This window comes from Bradysia coprophila, unplaced genomic scaffold (assembly GCF_014529535.1).
Source record: "Bradysia coprophila strain Holo2 unplaced genomic scaffold, BU_Bcop_v1 contig_358, whole genome shotgun sequence".
In the NCBI taxonomy this organism is placed as follows: domain Eukaryota; kingdom Metazoa; phylum Arthropoda; class Insecta; order Diptera; family Sciaridae; genus Bradysia; species Bradysia coprophila.
In genome coordinates, this window is record NW_023503616.1 from 6,552,437 (window position 1) to 6,566,171 (window position 13,735).

Genomic DNA, 13,735 nt, shown 5'->3' on the forward strand with positions numbered 1-13,735 from the left:
AAACTTGGAAGTACAGACGTAATATACTATGTCGGCTCTAAGCTCTATAGCTTAGATAAGAAAAAACAGCCCGGGCGAAAAAAATCACCGAAAAAGTATAAAAACCTTGATCCGTATAGATACCCTATTTTTGACTTAGGTCCATACAAAATACGTATATGACAGGATATGAAAAATTGCAGTATAAACTGCCATATACGTTTTTTGAGTATATAAAAGCATTTGACCCTAACCGATCATACACTGATTTCTTGGTAGTATATAAAGATATACTGACATACACTTTTTTCGACATAAGCCCATACAAATCCTATATGACCAACGCACTTCCAGCAAAAGTGCTACTAATGACAGCTAACTAATTTGTCAGAATTTTTTACAGTGTCAAAATTTGTTTGATACACTGTCCAGTTTCAGTACGCTATTTAGAGTACCAGTCATGTTTGAAGTGCGTTGATCGGACCGTATTCATTGTATTTCTTATGGCGAAAATCAAGTATGCGTACATGTATTGTGCGTTTTGTTTCGTTAGGGGAGTAGAGGTAATAAGATTGCTGATATGGGGTACCCTGTCGGCAATAGCAACAAATCGATTGGTTTAAAGTTCAAAAAAGCTTGATATTGTGCTTCATTCGACCAGGTTCTTTATTTGACAGCAAATTCTAGTTTTGAACCCCTGCCAGTCAAGTATCAGCTTTTAAGTAGAGTGCTTCATAAAATTGTTGCGTTGCGTTACGAATCAATAGCAATAAAGTTTACTGCGGCTTTTCATTATATTTATAGTAAATTTCACAAAGAGGTGCAACTGTATACCAACTGCAAACATGCAAGCATAAGATGTACGAAATGCCATACAAATACCAGAGTTAATTGATATTCAAATAATGTATTGACGCAGCTTTTATTTCACATCACGTACAGTACTACTTGTAGTTAAGCGTATAGTACAATGATTGTATATTTAGCTATCAAACGAAATATAAGCCTAAAAATATAACATTGTTTAAGGTCATGCACACGAAATATGTCAAATAAATGTACGAAATGTCCGTTGATAAAAATAAAACTGAATTTGAATATTAATACGAGATATCTTTTCTTAAAAGTTTTGCTTTCAAATATTTTGTTTGACAATTTTGTATTTAAAGTGTGAAAATCAGACAATGGACGAATTTTTTTCGTTTCTGAATCCGGGAGCATTATTTCTTCATCGTCGAAATAAATAAAGAATTTAAAAAAATCTCCACATCAACAACTATCATTGTAACTACATATTCTATCGACAGAATCTAAAGTCAGATGGGGTGCTAGAAAGTTAAGATCTAGAAGAGGAAGAGAAGAAAACCACAAAAAAGTATTGTATGTGAAAAATAAAGAAAGGTAGTCTACGGGAGAGCATCTGTCCCAGCTGGTTACGGCTCTGGCAACAGAAAGACAAAAATAAGTGATGTAGCTGTAGCTGATGTTCTCTCATATAGTGAAATACATATTTAAACCCAATGAAGTAAAAGATGTTTACTCAATCTTCTGAACTTTTTTTCTTCTACAGATTAGCAACAGACTCGCTAATTACATACAGGTGATATGATATGCTTGCCCATCAAAGGTTAAAAAAAAACATTATTTATAGAGGTGATGGATGCTGACAAAATGAAATTTTTTTGGCGAGTATGAGGGGTATTATTTAAGACTTTCGTCAGATATTATCTTTTAGAATTTTTATTCCGTATAAGGAAGAAGGAAGATGCCAGAATAAAAATCTTCACATGCATACAGTCTGGTCTCTTTTTTGTAAGTTTTATCAATGTTACGTATTTATTTTATATATACTGAATACAACGTGTTTTCCAACTTATTTTATAGTGCTAATCATTGAATTAATCAATGATATACGTACCTAGTTAGTAATATTCACATATTTTATGTTTTTAAAACACTAAAGATTTTCCTTAAATAAAAAAAATAGAAAAAAGATGATGGGAACTAGTTTTAAGTTTAGCTTAACGAAAAAAAAAAGAAATAAAATAAGTAAGTACGTGACAAGACGTTAGGCGTCACATTGGAAACTATATACACATCATATCATTCACAATCATTCGAAATCGTTACTTTTCAGAATCATGTTTTTCACATAGATAATACAGTGTCTATGAACAAAAAAAAGGTAACTGATGCAAGTACGTCCATTACTTCGCTCAAAAGCGCTTCGGAATATTTATTTAAAAAGAAAGAAAAAAATATAAATGGACGGAAAGTATAAAATAGCATTCGTGTAGGAGGAATATGGTGTGTATGCGATATGATAAACTTACCACGGTATTCACGTTTCTGAAATTATGACAATTGACTTCCGTTGGTATTATTGTGCTACGTGATATTGTTGACCGGGCCATGTGATAATAACATTTTAATTTCATTATGTACACGGCGTAAAGCAACCGCGCCGTTTTATTGTATATTTATGTGTATTTTGCGCGGTTTTCCTTTATTATTTTTTTGTAGATCATGGCGGATGGAATAAAAATTATTGAACGACTAGACGATTTGTCAACAGTTGATTTATCTAGATATATGAGTTTGTGAGTTATCTAATGCACCATCTTTACTTATCTTATTAGATCTGATTACTATATACAGTAAACCCTTATCTAGATATTCTGTGCCACTTTGGCTAGAGGGACTAATAGATGAACACTTCTCTAACAAAACGAAACCTTTTTTTTGCAACCGTTTTGTATTCTGAATATTTTATGAAAATCTTATTTTACTCGATTATATCTTCTATCTGAATTTAAGATTTAAATGTAACGATTTTGTAAACCGTCTATTAAAATCATGTTTTGCGTCACAAGATGGGCTGTCAATTTATACAAATAAATTACAGGACACAAACACATAATCTCATTAAAGATAACGAAACATTAAAAATTGACTATAACTTTCTGTTTGTCACTTCGTCATTGAGAGACAAATGTACGAAATGAAAAATATAAAAAGAAGAAATAAATAAAACAGGGCACACGTTCACGTATTATAATTAATTATATACCGTAGGTAACACATAACTTTTGACGAAACAAAACTTAAAGAATTTCTTTTGTGTTAATAATAAACTGTCTGGCCTCTACCAGGTACGTCTCTAATTCGTTTATATATAAAAATATATGAGCTGAGCACACATAAAAACGTTTCTCGAAAAAAATATTTGATATGCAGTTTCGAACATTGACTGATGTATCAGATGTGAGGTGTATATATTTGGTGTATAGCTATAAGATCCTAAGGGCTTGAAAACATTTCATTATTGATGTTTTTGAAAGATGTGCATTTATCAAGTTACAAAGTTTTTCGCCTATTTCAAAAAAATAGATAGCGCATACCATATAATGTTCTGTAACATAACAACACGTTTCGAATAATTACGGTATTTTGGACACGAAAAAAACAACGATGATTAAGAAAACAAAAGAGTATTAAGCTGATCTTTTGATTTTAATATGTTGTATTCAAACGAAAAATGAGATCGCGCAGGTAAAATAGTTTCGAGACGTTTTTATTGACTGACTTTTTAATCAAATATTTGTTATTTATGTATGCAAAAACGATAAAAACAATAATGAACTGTTCACCGGATACATTCAGCTGTGTTCCGAAAAAAAAAACATTCTCTTCAGTTGGGAACCAACTATCTAATGTCACTGTACCAATCAAAATAATATCGGCAAGGAAATCCACTTCCATCCACTTTGGCAGTAATTTTGATTTTATAGTTTAGACCGGAGATGTTACAGCATTGAATAATGTTTTCGTATAACAGTCGCGAAATAGTTATTTGTGTGTCAAGAATCGGATGGAGGTATATTATCGCACTATCGAGGCGAAGCCGTGGTTGGCAAGACATCGTCTGCGATAATATACCAGCATACGATTCGTGTTGCATACATCGTTTTATGCAATCTAGAAAATTGAATGAATACCGAAGATAATATTAGTATGACTCCATGAACACGTCGCTTTTATCGCACTACGTTCATACGACATTGCACACAGGCGGCGTAAGTTACAAATATCATTACTGAATTGCATAATGGGTATTTATGCCATCGAGTGCAAAGTACTTTATTAGGCTCTAGATGTGCAATTGTGACACGAGGCCGCAGGTCGTAATTTGCACCGAGATTCATACAACGATTTATGTAACAGAGGCATCTAAAGTTTGCACATTATGATGGTGAGATTCATAAATAGCTACTGTAGCAATTCAAACAAAATAATTTTCTTCCTGGTTGCGTAACGATGTCAACCACGGTAGGAGAGAATTTACATTGGTGTCGTGTAATATCAAATCCGACGATACTGTTTTGGTGAACATTGTATCTAATGAGTCATAAGGTTTTAGTCATATTTTTCAACATCAGTCTGTAATATCATGGTTAAATAGTCGTAAATACAAATAAATTCAGCTTTTGCGTGATAGAAAATTTTTTGAAGCCTCTGTTGCGATGACAAAATATACTGGCAGTTGATTAATACTCTCTGTATATTATCATACTAGGGTCAAGTAACTAGACATAAACACAACTCTTGGTTATAAATTTTGCATCCCATCATCAAGTGAAAATGTTGTGGTATGCCTTCCTATCTCGTAACTAGACTTCAGACTTCCAAATAAAAATAATAAATGATTTACCAACAAAAGAACCATGAGCTATTTTTTTCTCTTTCATAATTTTTTTGGGATGGGTCAACAATAACTTTTTTTGTGTGTTAATATGAATGTTACAAAGGGTGTGTTGGATTGGATTGCTTATTATTATTTTTATTTAAAGATTTTGTTTATTGTTCGAAACATAAGAGTTTCTTTCATTGTTATGTCTGACAATCTCAAATAAAAAAAACAATCAAATTTTGCGTGGGGTAGGATGATATTTTAATTTTTGTGTCTGTTATTCGTAAAGAATAACATGACATGTATGATATTACTGATTGAAATTACCAATGTCTTTACACTGAATTTAGATCAATAATTTTTTTTGATGATTCAAGAATAGAGAAATCCAAAATTATCATTTGTCCTTGCTTTGATTTTTTGCTAATTCACTCAAAAATGGGTCGTTGACCAAAATATATTGGTACACGCGCGGAAATTTGAAAACCGACACATTTCCGGTTTCTGTGTTTTACTCGAAATACATTCAAAATTCACAAAAAGCTAGTAGACTACAAAACAGAAAATGTGTTGGTTTGCAAAATTCTGTGAGTGTAGAATAATTTAAATAAAGTTGAAAATACTTTATAGCAGAATCTGCCCTCTTCACATGTGGATATGCAAAAGCCTAACATTATTTAGCTTCATGATAGTTCACCAGATTGAAATTTCATTTTCAATAATGATTCATAAGAATTATTCCTATGTAAACACTGCACCAGCAGTATCGTGTATTTTTAAACTGAATTTGATGCAGATTTTGAAACAAATTTACAAATTTAAACATAAAATTAACATTGGAAAGGGTGGATATATGTACCCATATATTGTATAATTCAGTGCCTATATTCGCGAAAATATTTTCACGAAATTTCTCAAATTTTCGCGATTTTCCCAAATTTTCACAAAAAACTTTTTGTGAAAATTCACGAAAATTTGAGAAATTCGTGAAAATTTGAGAAAATTCGTGAAAATATTTTCGCGAATATAGGCACTGGTATAATTCGTAGGACTTTACGAAAAAAAAAGTTTCATATAGTCCGACTGGTAAACACGACCATCTCTCAGATTTAATTGAATATTCAATTGGGAAGAAATAAAAGCGATAAATCTAAAATAAGAATTGATCACTTGAAAATTAAAATGATTGCAGGAAAATAAGAATGTGATCACAACCAGTTTTTCAAATATAACGCTACGAAATAAGATTCTATCAACCTAAAATAAGAAGTGATCACAAGTAGTACCTACCACCCGCTAAATCAAATGTGATCACTAAAAATAAAGAATTTGATCACTAAAAGTAAAGAATTTGATCACTAAAAGTCCGAACGAATACACATAAAAAGCGTTTTAACACGCCGAGCGATCCGGCCCATTGCCCCGGAGCGAAGCGGAGGGCCGCAATGCGAGCCGGGCGCCGGAACGGTGTTGGTAACTTAGGAGTTAATTTTTTCTCTCTCGCATCGTCTAATAATTAGTCTGTGTAATTCATTGCACATAAAAAGCGTTTTAACACGCCGAGCGATCCGGCCCATTGCCCCGTAGCGAAGCGGAGGGCCGCAATGCGAGCCGGGCGCCGGAACGGTGTTGGTAACTTAGGTGTTATTTTTTTTTTCTCTTGCATCGTCTAATAATCAAACAGAATAATAGATAGCATATCCTTATTTCTTGCAATCAAATTTTTTATTTTGCACGATCATTTCTTTATTTTTTGTAATCAAATTCGTATAATTGTAGATCATTTCTTATTTCGAGACGATCATATGTTAGTGGTAAAATTGCATATATTTAGTGATCAAATTCTTATTTTTTGGTGATCAAATTCTATTTTTATTGCTATCATAAAAAAATTGTGATCATTTCTCTTTTTCTAGTGATCATTTCCTATTTTCTTGTGATCATTTCTTATTAAATAGCTATCACTTTAATTACATGCCTATTCAATTTGCATCATAAATACAAGTATTGAACCACTAGATAAAATGAATCTTTGATAAAGTCATCATTTGTACAAACAGCCTCTAATCGTCCGAGGATGAGTACATCCACCCTATGGATGCGCTTCTGTACCTCTGACAGTGAAACCTAAGACGAAATATTTTTTGCTGACACTTTAATCTTTCAAATTTTAAAGCACCTTAACGAGAGAACCTTTAGATTTATATATCAGTTCTCATTACATTAGATAGTTTACGCAAATGACGTATAAATTTTAAGGCAGCTTATAAGTTGGTAATTATAAGTAACCTTCAAAAACTACTTGTATGAAAATGTGACTTATAATTTCCAACTTGTAAGTTGTCTTATAATTTATACGTCATTTGCGCAAACTGTCTACTGTAGAGATAGTCGGGTGCGAGTTGTCCAAAAAAGCCGTTTCGCTCATATTGAATGTGAAAAGCGATTTTATGGTTGATTATCGTAGATGGATAGAAGTGTTAGCTAACGGCGGCTCCCTGGCCCAGACCAGGCCGATCCCAGATTGACAATATTGCGATTCGAGTTCGTGGCCGACCCACCTACGATAATCAACCATAAAATCGCTTTTCACATTCAATATGAGCAAAAGGACAACTCGCACCCGACTAAGAAACAAAATAGTTGCCTGTTGCATGAAATTATTAAGTGCCACGTGAGAAATGATATTGCAATATAAAGTTTTTTTTATTGAAGAGCTTGTCGTGCGTTGAAAATTAGAAAATTTCACATAAGGCTACAAAGCCTTAACATAATATAATTCTTCAGTCTATATTCAATATTTTTAACGTTACGTTATAGCAACGGACCATAGGAGGATCATATGGGTATGTGTTATGGTATTTAGTATGCAATTTGAAATGAAAAATTTACTCTTAGGATTTTCGAGAATTTTCTTATCGTTTTCCGAGGATTTGTAGAGGAGATGAATTTTCAAAGGATTTTTTTATCGTTCTTAAGGATTTTATTCTTTTTATTTGATTTTCGTGAGCCTTTACAGTTTTTAACATTCAAAAGTATCGACATATTATACATTTCTTATTTTGCTTACTTCTCTCATTTCTCCATATACTCGTTATGGAGAAATGAGAGAAGTTGGAGAAATAAGAAATGTATAATATGTCGATACTTTTGAATGTTAAAAACTGTACAGAATTTTCGTAAAGCTTTTCTAGGAATTTGAGGATTTTTAAAAAAAAATTTTAAGGACTGACAAAGGATTTTCTTTAAATATTTGCCCCTCCTATAACCGTCAACCAATAATGATCTGAAGTGATTAGAAATGGGACACTAGAATAAGTCCAATGATTTTTATGGCTTTTAGTTGTAGTAAGTCAACGCTCTGATTTATATCATTAGTAGGAACTTAAACAGTGAATTAAAATATAATAATTTTACATAAATATTTGGGTACATATGAGTAATTTATATTAAATGATGATATCCGGGCATATATGTCAATCTAATGACATTATTTGTATAACTATACTCACTTTTGAAATTATATGACAGACTGCGTTCCTTATAAAATATTTCCTTAGACACAAAACTAAAAAAACACATTTTAAATCAAGTCACGTATAATAGTTTACAAAAAAAAAAATTGGTTGGACAAAATTAGTTTGTAGTTTGGCTACCTGTTTTTATATAAATTTATAAAAAAAATGCAAGATCGGGTCAGTTTATCAAATGAATTAAATGTGTCTTGAATGACTATGGATACATTTTGTTCTTCTATCGTTGAGGTGAATTTTAAAAAGTTGATGTTAATGTTAAAAAAATGAAAATTATTGTCGCTCATGTACGATTTGTTTCAGGTATTTGGTTTTTGTCAAATAAAAATTCAATCACAGACGCAGTTTCTAATTCTAACTATTTTCTAGTTAATATTCGCACATAGTTCACTCTAATCGTTGCACGATTGAATTGACAAGTAATAGAATTTACCTTGGAGATTCAAATGCCTATTCTTCAATTTTTATGGAAAAAGACATGCTGGAACCCATGGAAATATCATGATTTTCGAAAATGTGACTTGAAGATAAGTGTAAGGAACCAGAAGACTATGCAGGGCTAGGGAAATCAGCACAGATGATGGTAGGCAATTGTTTGAAATTTCATACCGGACCTGCCTAACCATAAACTGTAAAGTCGAAAACTGACTTCAATTGTAACTGATAAAAAATAAACCGTCACTCTCTCAAACATTCATTAAATTTAAATGATTAAGCGAAACAAATCACATCACATTGTTTAAGAGAGGCAAACAAATTCACGTGATCAATGTTAGCATTTTTAATGAATTTGTCCAGAGAAAGAGAGATAGCAAACAACATGTTTACGATGAGAAAATCCAATAATTTCGGCAGTACAAGATAATACTTACATCTTTAACAAGTTTGTTCATATTTCCAAAAGAAGAACCGATACAAAAACATGATTAACGTCTAGTTTAAAAAAAATGATTTCGTTGCGATCCATCCATGTGAACAACTGTTTTTCGGGCTTTTATGTCGTTTCTGAAAGATACCCGGTTTTATTATTTTTATATATTATACAATATTTGTCTCGATATGCATTTTGTTACAACAAAACGCGCAACGAAAAATCTTTAGAATATTCATTCATAACGAATGCTCATTTTTGTTTTGTTTTTCTTACATTTCCTTTTCATTCCATCTTAAACCGACGACCAATTCAAATTTTACAATATTATTCATTTGTTTTGCTTGATGGTGGTCCCGAAAATAAAAATAAAAAGAAGTGAATTTTGTTGTATTGAATTGGATTGAAGAATTTCTCGTTATTTTTGTGTCATAAGAAAAAGCAGACAAACCGCGCATCCCATCAGACATTACAATTTTCCGTTTTCGTTGTTAACGTTTTTTGGGCATCTTCTTTTACACATTTTTGGATTCTTAAATAGCGTTCCATCAGCATACTTGTACACTTTGTTCGTAATGTTTTAATGCTGGTCAATATACTGGAACGATGCGAGAAGACGTCGAAGCGGTTAGCGGTAACAGTATTGTCTATAAAATCCCAACGAAACTCATTATTCATACCTAAAAAAACAGTTTTTTTTTACTTCATCTTCAATATGCAAGTCATTAATATTATGACGAATGATAAAAAGTTGGTTGAATGTAGTACAGATAAACAAAAGAGTTTTTTAAAAAACATGGTTAATATTCATCTCTTCCAAAACAGGCTGTGTATCTGTGCGGAATTTTTTTCATTGGAAATAATGGTCTTTGTTCGATTGGAACACAAATATTTTAATTATTTTCCCTTATCATTCTTCAGGAAAACGTTATTCAGTTGTTCTAACCCGGGTCCGGTCGTGATCTGTGATCCAGACTATGCACCCAAATTTGTTTCTTCAGTTTGACCATTAGTCTCTCTTGTACCTATTGATTTATTAATCTTTCAGAAGCGTCTGAGCATCTGTTATTTTTAGCATTGAAAAAATAAAAATGAATTTCGGTTAATTTGGACTAGGCAATACTTTGAACAAAAGAAGTAACAGATTCAATGATTATTATGAAATGAGAAAGCAAAACCTTGCAAATAAAGTAGCTTACTCGAAATACTTCCTAGGGAATCATGTGAGGATTCAGTCAATAATTTAATAGCATCTCTACCATTAGAAAAGTTTATCTGTATCTGTCTTTATTCGATTCAATATTATGTGTAAATGGATTAAACAAAGTTAGCCCTGTACGTATCTCATTTAATTTATTCGTTAGAGTTTCTTATATCCTAACAAAAGCTTCACGTGTTACTGTCAGAATCAATTACAACAAATATAAAGAAAGGATAAATCACAGAGCCATGTGATAAATAAGTATCGTTTCGTGATCGTTGTCTATCAACGAAAATCATTTGATGCTATTATCCATACTGAACATCACATATCACTCATCCAGGCCATTATACGTCGAATATTTTAATATTTTAATAATTTACCGAGTCATTATCATTTCAAATGAATTTATTTATAAATAAATTTAACTTCAAATGTGCCAGGCAAATCGACACTTTTATTTTATTGATCAATTCGGAATCGATGAATATTGTTTTCGTTACGATAAGACATAATAATTTATAAATTTCATGAATCTGTTGTAGATTACCAATGTATCTAATGAATGTTTTATATTTTGTTGGTTAAAATTAGAATTTTAAAGTAGTTGACTGTTTTTATTGTCAGATCGAATGGCGGAGAGATTGATGTACATATAAGTCTGGTGACCTATGATACAATTTTTTTTCCTTCTAATTTATCTCGGTATTATACGTTCCTCAAAGAATTAATGTGCTTCTGTCTTCTAGTGATGATAATGTTATGGAAATTTATTGTTTCATCAGGAGTACGTAACTTCAACAATAGTTACTTTTGGTAGTTCATCTTTTTCTAAAAATATCCAAACTCACGCAAATCAATTATGTCTTTTCCCGTTGAGACGGTTGCCACGTATCTAAACATGTCTCTAACGACTGGAAAAACAAATTGAGCTCAAATATCGGTCGTCCTATGTCTAACATGAATTCAGTAACGTTTCTGCAGATTTTTATTCACTTATATAGAAGTTGATTCACAAAATGCCGTGATCATGTCAAACAAATAGAGTCGTTTATGTTGTAGCATCTCGTAATGGTGATCTTAAATGTAATGACAAAAAAACATCTGATGATTAGCCGTGAAAAACCTGACGATTTTTTAAATTTTTGATTCAAGGTACGTTAGTTAAGACCGAGAATAAACGAACAATTTTAAGTTGCTGACTTGGACATAATTAATATGCTGCGATTTCTATTTTTTAGCGTGTGGTGAAAATCGGAATAATGGAAGTCGCCAAATAATTTTCCACCTCAACAACTTAAAATTGTTTGTTTGTTCCCGGTCAAGGTAAACTATGGGGCTGGTACAAACGTACAATGTGAGATAGAACATATTTTCTGATTTTCCATAGCCACTGCTTCAGTTTGTAAACGATCTTTTCAACGTTGCGACTTTGGTAACGGACTATTCGCACCTACGTAAATCTTGACGACACAAACTACAGGAAAGGCTCGGTCTCTAATATTAAGGGTTCAGGTTAAAACAGAAAAATCAAAACAAAGAAAGAATGTTGGAAGAACTATGGATTTTCTGATCTGGGGTTTGTTGTGGTTTGTAATTGTTCCCATAAAACTTCCGTCTAACAAATGAAAACGGTGAATCTGTATCTTAGTTTCGAGGCATGTCGTTAGCAATCTAGATTTTAATTTGTTCAGACAAATTTGTGGAACCAACGGCTCACAATAATGCCAAAATCATAAAAGTTGTTGCATATCGAAAGTATAGATAGGTAATTAAGAGACAGATATAACAGACTATTATAGTTCATAGCACTGTGCAAGTAAGTAAGTAAAGTAATGTTCCAGACATTATGTTAAACATTGCATATACGATTTTATTGTTAATATCTAATAAGACAACCGATAACAATCAAAAACTGGAGTACCAGTGAAAAAGAATTCGTTAAATCGTTATCACTAAAAAGTAATGTGATTTATGTGTGAGAGTTAGTGTAACAAATTTTTTTTCCATTAAATTACAAGCACATGTAACATAACATTACACAATTTATATCTTTGTTATCCAATCGTATCGAGCTCTGTTGTGATTGGATAAAATATGTATGTACGTACATATATATAAACGCGACATTTATGTTCCGTCTGGTAATGTTAATATTGTGCTGGGCGGTTGGTACAACTTTAGTTTCTTTTATTTTTCTTCCGATATTTATTCATTCAGTCAAATATGGTCTCAGATTTCAATTTTGTAAATGTTGTTGAACGTGGTACCGCTTGGTCACTATTCATTCATAAATATAAAAAGCTGTACGCAGTATAACAAAAAATGTCCTACGGATTGATTGGAAGTGAATGGAAACGAACGATGGTTAACTAAAAAACCAATTATTCGAAATACCTATGGGACATGAACACATGCTATCTGATCGTTATTATAAAACAGTAATTATGGATTTTATCCAGCACAATAAGCCAATAAGTCATAATGTATGTAGGTTTAGATAGAGCGACTAAAATACTTCGGATTGAATTTAACTAATTAAAAGATAACGTTCTTGCACTTGTGTAGTAACAAAATATTGTTAAATGAACAGAAAAGAGTTAAATTGCATACGGCAACATCATCTCGACAGCGACGACACTTGGCTAGCGTAATCTTTCACAGCAAAATGTATGCCAACTAAAAATAAATTAAGACGAATCTACACATGGCTAAATTGTTGCCTACATTTCGGGGCAAAATTATTATTATTTCGATGATAATTGTGGACTCGTAGTCTTTTTTGAAAAAGTACGTCCATGTGTAGATTCGTCTTAAAGAACTTTTTACCGATCTATTGATCAAATGAAGTAGTGTAATTCATTTGAACAATTGCTATGGAAATGCGGTTACTCTTAAAATAAACACCCAACGAATACCTCAACTGTCCGTGGTTTTTTAAATATGAATTCTCTCCGCTTTAGAGAAATGTGATAAATGTAGATGCAATCTATACAGCAAAATCTTTCATCGCCACCATTCATAAAACAAAAATCTTAATTTTCTTGCAAGTTTGGTTCAGGTATAAACCACCTTTTGTTTTGATGATGGAATATTTTATCAGATGCATTGTTTTATCACTCTTTTTATCTTCGTGTTATAAGAGGTTGTATACAACATGTAACTTAATACATTTTTCTTTTAAATTTCGAATTGGGTGTTAATATCAAAATAAATTTTAGGAAACAGTAACTCACGTTTTCTGGTTTTGTTTGCTCGTTCGAATTCATCGAATTTTTAAAGGATGTTGAAACACTGTACATAAATTACTAATTCTTAATACGCAGGATGTCCTTTCCCAACTATTATAATATGGTAGATATATTTGTTGTAGAAAAAAAAGAAAATTGATGTGAACAAAAAAAATCACATTGACGGACACGTGACCTAAAACAATTTTTTCTTCGAAATTTATATATCAG